Genomic DNA, 14,497 nt, shown 5'->3' on the forward strand with positions numbered 1-14,497 from the left:
TTATAATACAGGTCAGGTCTTTTATAATACTGGCCAGGTCTATTATAATACAGGCCATGTCTACAGACCAGGTCTATCATAAAACAGGCCAGGTATATTATAATACAGACCAGGTCTATTGTAATACAGGATATGTCTACAGGCCAGGTCTATTATAATACAGACCAGGGATATTATAATACAGGCCAGGTCTATCATAAAACAGGTCAGGTATATTATAATACAGGCCAAGTCTATTATAATACAGGCCAGGAATACAGGCCAGGTCTATTATAATACAGGCCAGGTATACTATAATACAGGCCAGGTATATTATAATACAGACCAGATCGATTATACTACAGGCCAGGTCTATTAGAATACAGGCCAGGTCTACAGGCCAGTTCTATTATAATACATGCCAGGTCTATTGTAATACAGACCAGGTATATTATAATACAGGCCAGGTCAATTATAATACAGGTCAGGTCTTTTATAATACTGTCCATGTCTACAGACCAGGGATATTATAATACAGGCCAGGTCTATTATAAAACAGGCCAAGTATATTACAATACAGGCCAAGTATACAGGCCAGGTCTATTATAATACAGGCCAGGTATATTATAATACGGACCAGGTCTATTATAATACAGGCCAGGTATATTATAATACAGACCAGATCGATTATAATACAGGCTAGGTCTACAGGCCAGGTCTAGTATAATACAGTTCAGGTATATTATAATACAGGCCAAGCCTATTATAATACAGGCCAAGTCTATTATAACACAGGCCAGGTCTACAGGCCAGGTCTATTATAATACAGGCCAGGTCTATTATAATACAGGCCAGGTCTATTATAATACAGACCTGGTCTATTATAATATAGACCAGGTCATTATAATACAGGTCAGGTCTAATACAATACAGGCCAGGTCTACTATAATACAGCCCAGGTATATTATAATATAGATCAGGTCTATTATAATACAGATCAGGTCTATTATAATACAGGCCAGGTTTATTATAATACATGCCAGGTCTACATTCCAGTTCTATTATAATACAGACCAGGTCTATTGTAATACAGAACAGGTATATTATAATACAGGTCAAGTCAATTATAATACAGGTCAGGTCTTCTATAATACAGGTCAGGTCAATTACAATACAGGTCAGGTCTTCTATAATACAGGCCATGTATACAGGCCAGGGCTATTATAATACAGGCCAGGTCTATTATAATACAGGCCAGGTCTATTATAATATAGGCCAGGTCAATTATAATACAGTCCAGGACAACAGGCCAGGTAATTTATAGAACAGGCCAGGTCTACAGGCCAGGTCTCTTATATTACAGGCCAGGTATATTATAATACAGGCCAAGTCTATTATAATACAGGCCAGGTCTTCAGGCCAGGTCTATTATAATACAGGCCAGGTTTAGTATAATACAGGCCAGGTCTATTATAATACAGGCTAGGTCTATTATAAAACAGGCCAGGTATATTATAATACAGGCCAAGTCTATTATAATACAGGCTAGGTCTATTATAAAACAGGCCAGGTATATTATAATACAGGCCAAGTCTATTATAATACAGGCCAGGTATATTATATTACAGATCAGGTCTATTATAATACAGGCCATATCTACTTTAATACAGGCTAGGTCTACAGGCCAGGTCTATTATAATACAGGTCAGGTCTTTTATAATACAGGCCATGTCTACAGGCCAGGTCTATTATAAAACAGGCCAGGTATATTATAATACAGGCCAAGTATATTATAATACAGGCCAAGTCTATTGTAATACAGGCCAGGTCTATTATAATACAAACCAGGTCTATTATAATACAAACCAGGTCTACTATAATACAGCCCAGGTATATTATAATACAGATCAGGTCTATTATACTACAGGCCAGATCTACTTTAATACAGGCTAGGTCTACAGGCCAGGTCTATTATAATACAGGCCAGGTCTATTCAAATACAGACCAGGTCTATTATAATACATGCTAGTTCTATTATAATACATGCCAGTTCTATTGTAATACAGACCAGGTATATTATAATACAGGTCAGGTCAAATATAATACAGGTCAGGTCTTTTATAATACTGGCCAGGACTATTATAATACAGGCCATGTCTACAGACCAGGTCTATTATAAAACAGGCCAGGTATATTATAATACAGGCCAAGTCTATTATAATACAAACCAGGTCTATTATAATATAGACCAGGTCTATTATAATGCAGGCCAGGTCTAATACAATACAGGCCAGGTCTACTATAATACAGCCCAGGTATATTATAATACAGATCAGGTCTATTATAATAAAGGCCAGATCTAATTTAATACAGGCTAGGTCTATTCAAATACAGACCAGGTATATTATAATACAGGTGAGGTCAATTATAATACAGGTCAGGTCAATTATAATACTGGCCAGGTCTATTATAATACAGGCCAGGTCTAATACAATACAGACCAGGTGTACTATAATACAGCCCAGGTATATTTTAATACAGATCAGGTCTATTATAATAAAGGCCAGGTCTATTCAAATACAGACCAGGTCTATTATAATACAGGCCAGGTCTATTATAATACAGGCCAGGTCTACAGGCCAGTTCTATTATAATACATGCCAGGTCTGTTGTAATACAGACCAGGTATATTATAATACAGGTCAGGTCAATTATAATACAGGTCAGGTCTTTTATAATACTGGCCAGGTCTATTATAATACAGGCCATGTCTACAGACCAGGTCTATTATAAAACAGGCCAGGTATATTAAATTACAGGCCAAGCCTATTATAATACAGGCCAGGTCTATTCAAATACAGACCAGGTCTATTAAAATACAGGCCAGGTCTATTAAAATACAGGCCAGGTCAATTATAATACAGGCCAGGTCTACAGGCCAGGTCTATTATAATATAGGCCAGTCTATTATAATACAGGCCAGGTCTATTATAATACAGTCCAGGTCTACAGGCCAGGTCTATTATAATACAAACCAGGTCTATTATAATATAATACATGCCAGGTCTAATACAATACAGGCCAGGTCTACTATAATACAGCCCAGGTCAATTATAATACAGGTCAGGTCTTTTATAATACTGGCCAGGTCTATTATAATACAGGCCATGTCTACAGACCAGGTCTATTATAAAACAGGCCAGGTATATTAAATTACAGGCCAAGCCTATTATAATACAGGCCAGGTCTATTCAAATACAGACCAGGTCTATTAAAATACAGGCCAGGTCTATTAAAATACAGGCCAGGTCAATTATAATACAGGCCAGGTCTACAGGCCAGGTCTATTATAATATAGGCCAGTCTATTATAATACAGGCCAGGTCTATTATAATACAGTCCAGGTCTACAGGCCAGGTCTATTATAATACAAACCAGGTCTATTATAATATAATACATGCCAGGTCTAATACAATACAGGCCAGGTCTACTATAATACAGCCCAGGTATATTATAATTCAGATCAGGTCTATTATAATACAGGCCAGATCTACTTTAATACAGACTAGGTCTACAGGCCAGGTCTACAGGCCAGTTCTATTATAATACATGCCAGGTCTGTTGTAATACAGACCAGGTATATTATAATACAGGTCAGGTCAATTATAATACAGGTCAGGTCTTTTATAATACTGGCCAGGTCTATTATAATACAGGCCATGTCTACAGACCAGGTCTATCATAAAACAGGCCAGGTATATTATAATACAGACCAGGTCTATTGTAATACAGGATATGTCTACAGGCCAGGTCTATTATAATACAGACCAGGGATATTATAATACAGGCCAGGTCTATCATAAAACAGGTCAGGTATATTATAATACAGGCCAAGTCTATTATAATACAGGCCAGGAATACAGGCCAGGTCTATTATAATACAGGCCAGGTATACTATAATACAGGCCAGGTATATTATAATACAGACCAGATCGATTATACTACAGGCCAGGTCTATTAGAATACAGGCCAGGTCTACAGGCCAGTTCTATTATAATACATGCCAGGTCTATTGTAATACAGACCAGGTATATTATAATACAGGCCAGGTCAATTATAATACAGGTCAGGTCTTTTATAATACTGTCCATGTCTACAGACCAGGGATATTATAATACAGGCCAGGTCTATTATAAAACAGGCCAAGTATATTACAATACAGGCCAAGTATACAGGCCAGGTCTATTATAATACAGGCCAGGTATATTATAATACGGACCAGGTCTATTATAATACAGGCCAGGTATATTATAATACAGACCAGATCGATTATAATACAGGCTAGGTCTACAGGCCAGGTCTAGTATAATACAGTTCAGGTATATTATAATACAGGCCAAGCCTATTATAATACAGGCCAAGTCTATTATAACACAGGCCAGGTCTACAGGCCAGGTCTATTATAATACAGGCCAGGTCTATTATAATACAGGCCAGGTCTATTATAATACAGACCTGGTCTATTATAATATAGACCAGGTCATTATAATACAGGTCAGGTCTAATACAATACAGGCCAGGTCTACTATAATACAGCCCAGGTATATTATAATATAGATCAGGTCTATTATAATACAGATCAGGTCTATTATAATACAGGCCAGGTTTATTATAATACATGCCAGGTCTACATTCCAGTTCTATTATAATACAGACCAGGTCTATTGTAATACAGAACAGGTATATTATAATACAGGTCAAGTCAATTATAATACAGGTCAGGTCTTCTATAATACAGGTCAGGTCAATTACAATACAGGTCAGGTCTTCTATAATACAGGCCATGTATACAGGCCAGGGCTATTATAATACAGGCCAGGTCTATTATAATACAGGCCAGGTCTATTATAATATAGGCCAGGTCAATTATAATACAGTCCAGGACAACAGGCCAGGTAATTTATAGAACAGGCCAGGTCTACAGGCCAGGTCTCTTATATTACAGGCCAGGTATATTATAATACAGGCCAAGTCTATTATAATACAGGCCAGGTCTTCAGGCCAGGTCTATTATAATACAGGCCAGGTTTAGTATAATACAGGCCAGGTCTATTATAATACAGGCTAGGTCTATTATAAAACAGGCCAGGTATATTATAATACAGGCCAAGTCTATTATAATACAGGCCAGGTATACAGGCCAGGTCTATTATAATACAGGCCAGGTATATTATAATACATGCCAGGTATATTATAATACAGACCAGATCGATTATAATACAGGCTAGGTCTACAGGCAAGGTCTAGTATAATACAGTTCAGGTCTATTATAATACAGGCCAGGTCTATTATAATACAGTCCAGGTCTACAGGCCAGGTCTATTATAATACAGGCCAGGTCTATTGTAATACAGGCCATGTCTATTATAATACAGACCTGGTCTATTATAATATAGACCAGGTCATTATAATACAGGCCAGGTCTATTATAATACAGGCCATGTCTACAGGCCAGGGCTATTATAATACAGAACAGGTCTATTATAAAACAGGCCAGGTATATTATAATACAGGCCAAGTCCATTATAATACAGGCCAGGTATACAGGCCAGGTTTATTATAATACAGGCCAGGTATATTATAATACAGACCGGGACTATGTAATACAGGATATGTCTGCAGGCCAGGTCTATTATAATACAGGACATGTCTATTATAATACAGTTCAGGTATATTATAATACAGACCAGATCTATTATAATACAGGCTAGGTCTACAGGCCAGGTCTAGTATAATACAGGTCAGGTCTATTATAATACAGGCCAGGTCAATTAAAATACAGGCCAGGTCAATTAAAATACAGGCCAGGTCTATTATAATATAGGCCAGTCTATTATAATACAGGCCAGGTCTATTATAATACAGTCCAGGTCTACAGGCCAGGTCTATTATAATATAGGCCAGTCTATTATAATACAGGCCAGGTCTATTATAATACAGGCCAGGTCTATTATAATACAGGCCAGGTCTAGTATAATACAGGCCAGGTCTATTATAATACAAACCAGGTCTATTATAATACAGGCCAGGTCTAATACAATACAGGCCAGGTCTACTATAATACAGCCCAGGTATATTATAATTCAGATCAGGTCTATTATAATACAGGCAAGGTCTATTATAATACAGGCCAGGTCTATTATAATACAGGCCAGGTCTAATACAATACAGGCCAGGTCTACTATAATACAGCCCAGGTATATTATAATACAGGCCAGGAACACAGGCCAGGTCTATTATAATACAGGCCAGGTATACTATAATACAGGCCAGGTATATTATAATACAGACCAGATCGATTATACTACAGGCCAGGTCTACAGGCCAGTTCTATTATAATACATGCCAGGTCTATTGTAATACAGACCAGGTATATTATAAACAGGTCAGGTCAATTATGATACAGGTCAGGTCTTTTATAATACTGTCCATGTCTACAGACCAGGGATATTATAATACAGGCCAGGTCTATTATAAAACAGGCCAGGTATATTATAATACAGGCCAAGTATACAGGCCAGGTCTATTATAATACAGGCCAGGTATATTATAATACGGACCAGGTCTATTATAATACAGGCCAGGTATATTATAATACAGACCAGATCGATTATAATACAGGCTAAGTCTACAGGCCAGGTCTAGTATAATACAGTTCAGGTATATTATAATACAGGCCAAGCCTATTATAATACAGGCCAAGTCTATTATAACACAGGCCAGGTCTACAGGCCAGGTCTATTATAATACAGGCCAGGTCTATTATAATACAGGCCAGGTATATTATAATACAGGCCAGGTCTATTATAATACAGACCTGGTCTATTATAATATAGACCAGGTCATTATAATACAGGTCAGGTCTAATACAATACAGGCCAAGTCTACTATAATACAGCCCAGGTATATTATAATACAGATCAGGTCTATTATAATACAGACCAGGTCTATTATAATACAGGCCAGGTTAATTATAATACATGCCAGGTCTACATTCCAGTTCTATTATAATACAGACCAGGTCATTATAATACAGGTCAGGTCTAATACAATACAGGCCAGGTCTACTATAATACAGCCCAGGTCTATTATAATACAGGCCAGGTCTATTATAATACAGGCCAGGTATATTATAATACAGGCCAGGTCTATTATAATACAGACCTGGTCTATTATAATATAGACCAGGTCATTATAATACAGGTCAGGTCTAATACAATACAGGCCAAGTCTACTATAATACAGCCCAGGTCTATTATAATACAGACCAGGTCTATTATAATACAGACCAGGTCATTATAATACAGGTCAGGTCTAATACAATACAGGCCAGGTCTACTATAATACAGCCCAGGTATATTATAATACAGGTCAAGTCAATTATAATACAGGTCAGGTCTTCTATAATACAGGTCAGGTCAATTACAATACAGGTCGGATCTTCTATAATACAGGCCAAGTCTATTATAATACAGGCCATGTATACAGGCCAGGGCTATTATAATACAGGCCAGGTCTATTATAATACAGGCCAGGTCTATTATAATATAGGCCAGGTCAATTATAATACAGTCCAGGACAACAGGCCAGGTAATTTATAGAACAGGCCAGGTCTACAGGCCAGGTCTATTATAATACAGGCCAGGTATATTATAATACAGGCCAAGTCTATTATAATACAGGCCAGGTCTTCAGGCCAGGTCTATTATAATACAGGCCAGGTTTAGTATAATACAGACCAGGTCTATTATAATACAGGCTAGGTCTATTATAAAACAGGCCAGGTCTATTATAATACAGGCCAAGTCTATTATAATACAGGCCAGGTATACAGGCCAGGTCTATTATAATACAGGCCAGGTATATTATAATACATGCCAGGTATATTATAATACAGACCAGATCGATTATAATACAGGCTAGGTCTACAGGCAAGGTCTAGTATAATACAGTTCAGGTCTATTATAATACAGGCCAGGTCTGTTATAATACAGTCCAGGTCTACAGGCCAGGTCTATTATAATACAGGCCAGGTCTATTGTAATACAGGCCATGTCTATTATAATACAGACCTGGTCTATTATAATATAGACCAGGTCATTATAATACAGGCCAGGTCTATTATAATACAGGCCATGTCTACAGGCCAGGGCTATTATAATACAGAACAGGTCTATTATAAAACAGGCCAGGTATATTATAATACAGGCCAAGTCTATTATAATACAGACCGGGACTATTGTAATGCAGGATATGTCTGCAGGCCAGGTCTATTATATTACAGGACATGTCTATTATAATACAGTTCAGGTATATTATAATACAGACCAGATCTATTATATGACAGGCTAGGTCTACAGGCCAGGTCTAGTATAATACAGGTCAGGTCCATTCTAATACAGACCAGGTCAATTAAAATACAGGCCAGGTCAATTAAAATACAGGCCAGGTCTATTATAATATAGGCCAGTCTATTATAATACAGGCCAGGTCTATTATAATACAGTCCAGGTCTACAGGCCAGGTCTATTATAATATAGGCCAGTCTATTTTAATACAGGCCAGGTCTATTATAATACAGGCCAGGTCTAGTATAATACAGGCCAAGTCTATTATAATACAAACCAGGTCTATTATAATACAGGCCAGGTCTAATACAATACAGGCCAGGTCTACTATAATACAGGCCAGGTATATTATAATACGGACCAGGTCTATTATAATACAGGCCAGGTATATTATAATACAGACCAGATCGATTATAATACAGGCTAGGTCTACAGGCCAGGTCTAGTATAATACAGTTCAGGTATATTATAATACAGGCCAAGCCTATTATAATACAGGCCAAGTCTATTATAACACAGGCCAGGTCTACAGGCCAGGTCTATTATAATACAGGCCAGGTCTATTATAATACAGGCCAGGTCTATTATAATACAGACCTGGTCTATTATAATATAGACCAGGTCATTATAATACAGGTCAGGTCTAATACAATACAGGCCAGGTCTACTATAATACAGCCCAGGTATATTATAATATAGATCAGGTCTATTATAATACAGATCAGGTCTATTATAATACAGGCCAGGTTTATTATAATACATGCCAGGTCTACATTCCAGTTCTATTATAATACAGACCAGGTCTATTGTAATACAGAACAGGTATATTATAATACAGGTCAAGTCAATTATAATACAGGTCAGGTCTTCTATAATACAGGTCAGGTCAATTACAATACAGGTCAGGTCTTCTATAATACAGGCCATGTATACAGGCCAGGGCTATTATAATACAGGCCAGGTCTATTATAATACAGGCCAGGTCTATTATAATATAGGCCAGGTCAATTATAATACAGTCCAGGACAACAGGCCAGGTAATTTATAGAACAGGCCAGGTCTACAGGCCAGGTCTCTTATATTACAGGCCAGGTATATTATAATACAGGCCAAGTCTATTATAATACAGGCCAGGTCTTCAGGCCAGGTCTATTATAATACAGGCCAGGTTTAGTATAATACAGGCCAGGTCTATTATAATACAGGCTAGGTCTATTATAAAACAGGCCAGGTATATTATAATACAGGCCAAGTCTATTATAATACAGGCCAGGTATACAGGCCAGGTCTATTATAATACAGGCCAGGTATATTATAATACATGCCAGGTATATTATAATACAGACCAGATCGATTATAATACAGGCTAGGTCTACAGGCAAGGTCTAGTATAATACAGTTCAGGTCTATTATAATACAGGCCAGGTCTATTATAATACAGTCCAGGTCTACAGGCCAGGTCTATTATAATACAGGCCAGGTCTATTGTAATACAGGCCATGTCTATTATAATACAGACCTGGTCTATTATAATATAGACCAGGTCATTATAATACAGGCCAGGTCTATTATAATACAGGCCATGTCTACAGGCCAAGGCTATTATAATACAGAACAGGTCTATTATAAAACAGGCCAGGTATATTATAATACAGGCCAAGTCCATTATAATACAGGCCAGGTATACAGGCCAGGTTTATTATAATACAGGCCAGGTATATTATAATACAGACCGGGACTATGTAATACAGGATATGTCTGCAGGCCAGGTCTATTATAATACAGGACATGTCTATTATAATACAGTTCAGGTATATTATAATACAGACCAGATCTATTATAATACAGGCTAGGTCTACAGGCCAGGTCTAGTATAATACAGGTCAGGTCTATTATAATACAGGCCAGGTCAATTAAAATACAGGCCAGGTCAATTAAAATACAGGCCAGGTCTATTATAATATAGGCCAGTCTATTATAATACAGGCCAGGTCTATTATAATACAGTCCAGGTCTACAGGCCAGGTCTATTATAATATAGGCCAGTCTATTATAATACAGGCCAGGTCTATTATAATACAGGCCAGGTCTATTATAATACAGGCCAGGTCTAGTATAATACAGGCCAGGTCTATTATAATACAAACCAGGTCTATTATAATACAGGCCAGGTCTAATACAATAAGTCGCTCTGGATAAGAGCGTCTGCTAAATGACTTAAATGTAAATGTAAATGTACTATAATACAGCCCAGGTATATTATAATTCAGATCAGGTCTATTATAATACAGGCAAGGTCTATTATAATACAGGCCAGGTCTATTATAATACAGGCCAGGTCTAATACAATACAGGCCAGGTCTACTATAATACAGCCCAGGTATATTATAATACAGGCCAGGAACACAGGCCAGGTCTATTATAATACAGGCCAGGTATACTATAATACAGGCCAGGTATATTATAATACAGACCAGATCGATTATACTACAGGCCAGGTCTACAGGCCAGTTCTATTATAATACATGCCAGGTCTATTGTAATACAGACCAGGTATATTATAAACAGGTCAGGTCAATTATGATACAGGTCAGGTCTTTTATAATACTGTCCATGTCTACAGACCAGGGATATTATAATACAGGCCAGGTCTATTATAAAACAGGCCAGGTATATTATAATACAGGCCAAGTATACAGGCCAGGTCTATTATAATACAGGCCAGGTATATTATAATACGGACCAGGTCTATTATAATACAGGCCAGGTATATTATAATACAGACCAGATCGATTATAATACAGGCTAAGTCTACAGGCCAGGTCTAGTATAATACAGTTCAGGTATATTATAATACAGGCCAAGCCTATTATAATACAGGCCAAGTCTATTATAACACAGGCCAGGTCTACAGGCCAGGTCTATTATAATACAGGCCAGGTCTATTATAATACAGGCCAGGTATATTATAATACAGGCCAGGTCTATTATAATACAGACCTGGTCTATTATAATATAGACCAGGTCATTATAATACAGGTCAGGTCTAATACAATACAGGCCAAGTCTACTATAATACAGCCCAGGTATATTATAATACAGATCAGGTCTATTATAATACAGACCAGGTCTATTATAATACAGGCCAGGTTAATTATAATACATGCCAGGTCTACATTCCAGTTCTATTATAATACAGACCAGGTCATTATAATACAGGTCAGGTCTAATACAATACAGGCCAGGTCTACTATAATACAGCCCAGGTCTATTATAATACAGGCCAGGTCTATTATAATACAGGCCAGGTATATTATAATACAGGCCAGGTCTATTATAATACAGACCTGGTCTATTATAATATAGACCAGGTCATTATAATACAGGTCAGGTCTAATACAATACAGGCCAAGTCTACTATAATACAGCCCAGGTCTATTATAATACAGACCAGGTCTATTATAATACAGACCAGGTCATTATAATACAGGTCAGGTCTAATACAATACAGGCCAGGTCTACTATAATACAGCCCAGGTATATTATAATACAGGTCAAGTCAATTATAATACAGGTCAGGTCTTCTATAATACAGGTCAGGTCAATTACAATACAGGTCGGGTCTTCTATAATACAGGCCAAGTCTATTATAATACAGGCCATGTATACAGGCCAGGGCTATTATAATACAGGCCAGGTCTATTATAATACAGGCCAGGTCTATTATAATATAGGCCAGGTCAATTATAATACAGTCCAGGACAACAGGCCAGGGAATTTATAGAACAGGCCAGGTCTACAGGCCAGGTCTATTATAATACAGGCCAGGTATATTATAATACAGGCCAAGTCTATTATAATACAGGCCAGGTCTTCAGGCCAGGTCTATTATAATACAGGCCAGGTTTAGTATAATACAGGCCAGGTCTATTATAATACAGGCTAGGTCTATTATAAAACAGGCCAGGTATATTATAATACAGGCCAAGTCTATTATAATACAGGCCAGGTATACAGGCCAGGTCTATTATAATACAGGCCAGGTATATTATAATACATGCCAGGTATATTATAATACAGACCAGATCGATTATAATACAGGCTAGGTCTACAGGCAAGGTCTAGTATAATACAGTTCAGGTCTATTATAATACAGGCCAGGTCTGTTATAATACAGTCCAGGTCTACAGGCCAGGTCTATTATAATACAGGCCAGGTCTATTGTAATACAGGCCATGTCTATTATAATACAGACCTGGTCTATTATAATATAGACCAGGTCATTATAATACAGGCCAGGTCTATTATAATACAGGCCATGTCTACAGGCCAGGGCTATTATAATACAGAACAGGTCTATTATAAAACAGGCCAGGTATATTATAATACAGGCCAAGTCTATTATAATACAGACCGGGACTATTGTAATGCAGGATATGTCTGCAGGCCAGGTCTATTATATTACAGGACATGTCTATTATAATACAGTTCAGGTATATTATAATACAGACCAGATCTATTATATGACAGGCTAGGTCTACAGGCCAGGTCTAGTATAATACAGGTCAGGTCTATTATAATACAGGCCAGGTCAATTAAAATACAGGCCAGGTCAATTAAAATACAGGCCAGGTCTATTATAATATAGGCCAGTCTATTATAATACAGGCCAGGTCTATTATAATACAGTCCAGGTCTACAGGCCAGGTCTATTATAATATAGGCCAGTCTATTTTAATACAGGCCAGGTCTATTATAATACAGGCCAGGTCTAGTATAATACAGGCCAAGTCTATTATAATACAAACCAGGTCTATTATAATACAGGCCAGGTCTAATACAATACAGGCCAGGTCTACTATAATACAGCCCAGGTATATTATAATTCAGATCAGGTCTATTATAATACAGGCAAGGTCTATTATAATACAGGCCAGGTCTATTATAATACAGCCCAGGTATATTATAATACAGATCAGGTCTATTATATTACAGGCCAGATCTACTTTAATACAGGCTAGGTCTACAGGCCAGGTCTATTATATTACAGGCCAGGTCTATTATAATACAGGCCATGTCTACAGGCCAGGGCTATTATAATACAGGCCAGGTCTATTATAATACAGGACAGGTCTATTATAATACAGTCCAGGACAACAGGCCAGGTCAATTATAATACAGGCCAGGTCTATTATAATACAGGCCAGGTATATTATAATACAGGCCAAGTCTATTATAATACAGGCCAGGTCTACAGGCCAGGTCTCTTATAATACAGGCCAGGTATATTATTATACAGGCCAGGTCTATTATAATACAGGCCAGGTCTATTATAATACAGGCCATCTCTACAGGCCAGGGCTATTATAATACGGGCCAAGTCTATTATAATACAGGCCAGGTCTATTATAATACAGGCCAGGTATATTATAATACAGACCAGATCGATTATAATACAGGATATGTCTACAGGCCAGGTCTAGTGTAATACAGGTCAGGTCTATTATAATAAAGGCCAGGTCTATTATAATACAGTCCAGGTCTATTATAATACAGGCCAGGTCTACTTTAATACAGCCTAGGTCTACAGGCCAGGTCTATTATAATACAGGCCAGGTCTATTCAAATACAGACCAGGTCTATTATAATACAGGCCAGGTATATTATAATACAGGCCAGGTCTATTATAATACAGACCTGGTCTATTATAATATAGACCAGGTCATTATAATACAGGTCAGGTCTAATACAATACAGGCCAGGTCTACTATAATACAGCCCAGGTCTATTATAATACAGACCAGGTCTATTATAATACAGGCCAGGTTTATTATAATACATGCCAGGTCTACATTCCAGTTCTATTATAATACAGACCAGGTCTATTGTAATACAGAACAGGTATATTATAATACAGGTCAAGTCAATTATAATACAGGTCAGGTCTTCTATAATACAGGTCAGGTCAATTACAATACAGGTCGGGTCTTCTATAATACAGGCCAAGTCTATTATAATACAGGCCATGTATACAGGCCAGGGCTATTATAATACAGGCCAGGTCTATTATAATACAGGCCAGGTCTATTATAATATAGGCCAGGTCAATT

The sequence above is a fragment of the Salvelinus alpinus genome, chromosome 29, assembly GCF_045679555.1.
Source record: "Salvelinus alpinus chromosome 29, SLU_Salpinus.1, whole genome shotgun sequence".
NCBI classification, from domain to species: Eukaryota; Metazoa; Chordata; class Actinopteri; order Salmoniformes; family Salmonidae; genus Salvelinus; species Salvelinus alpinus.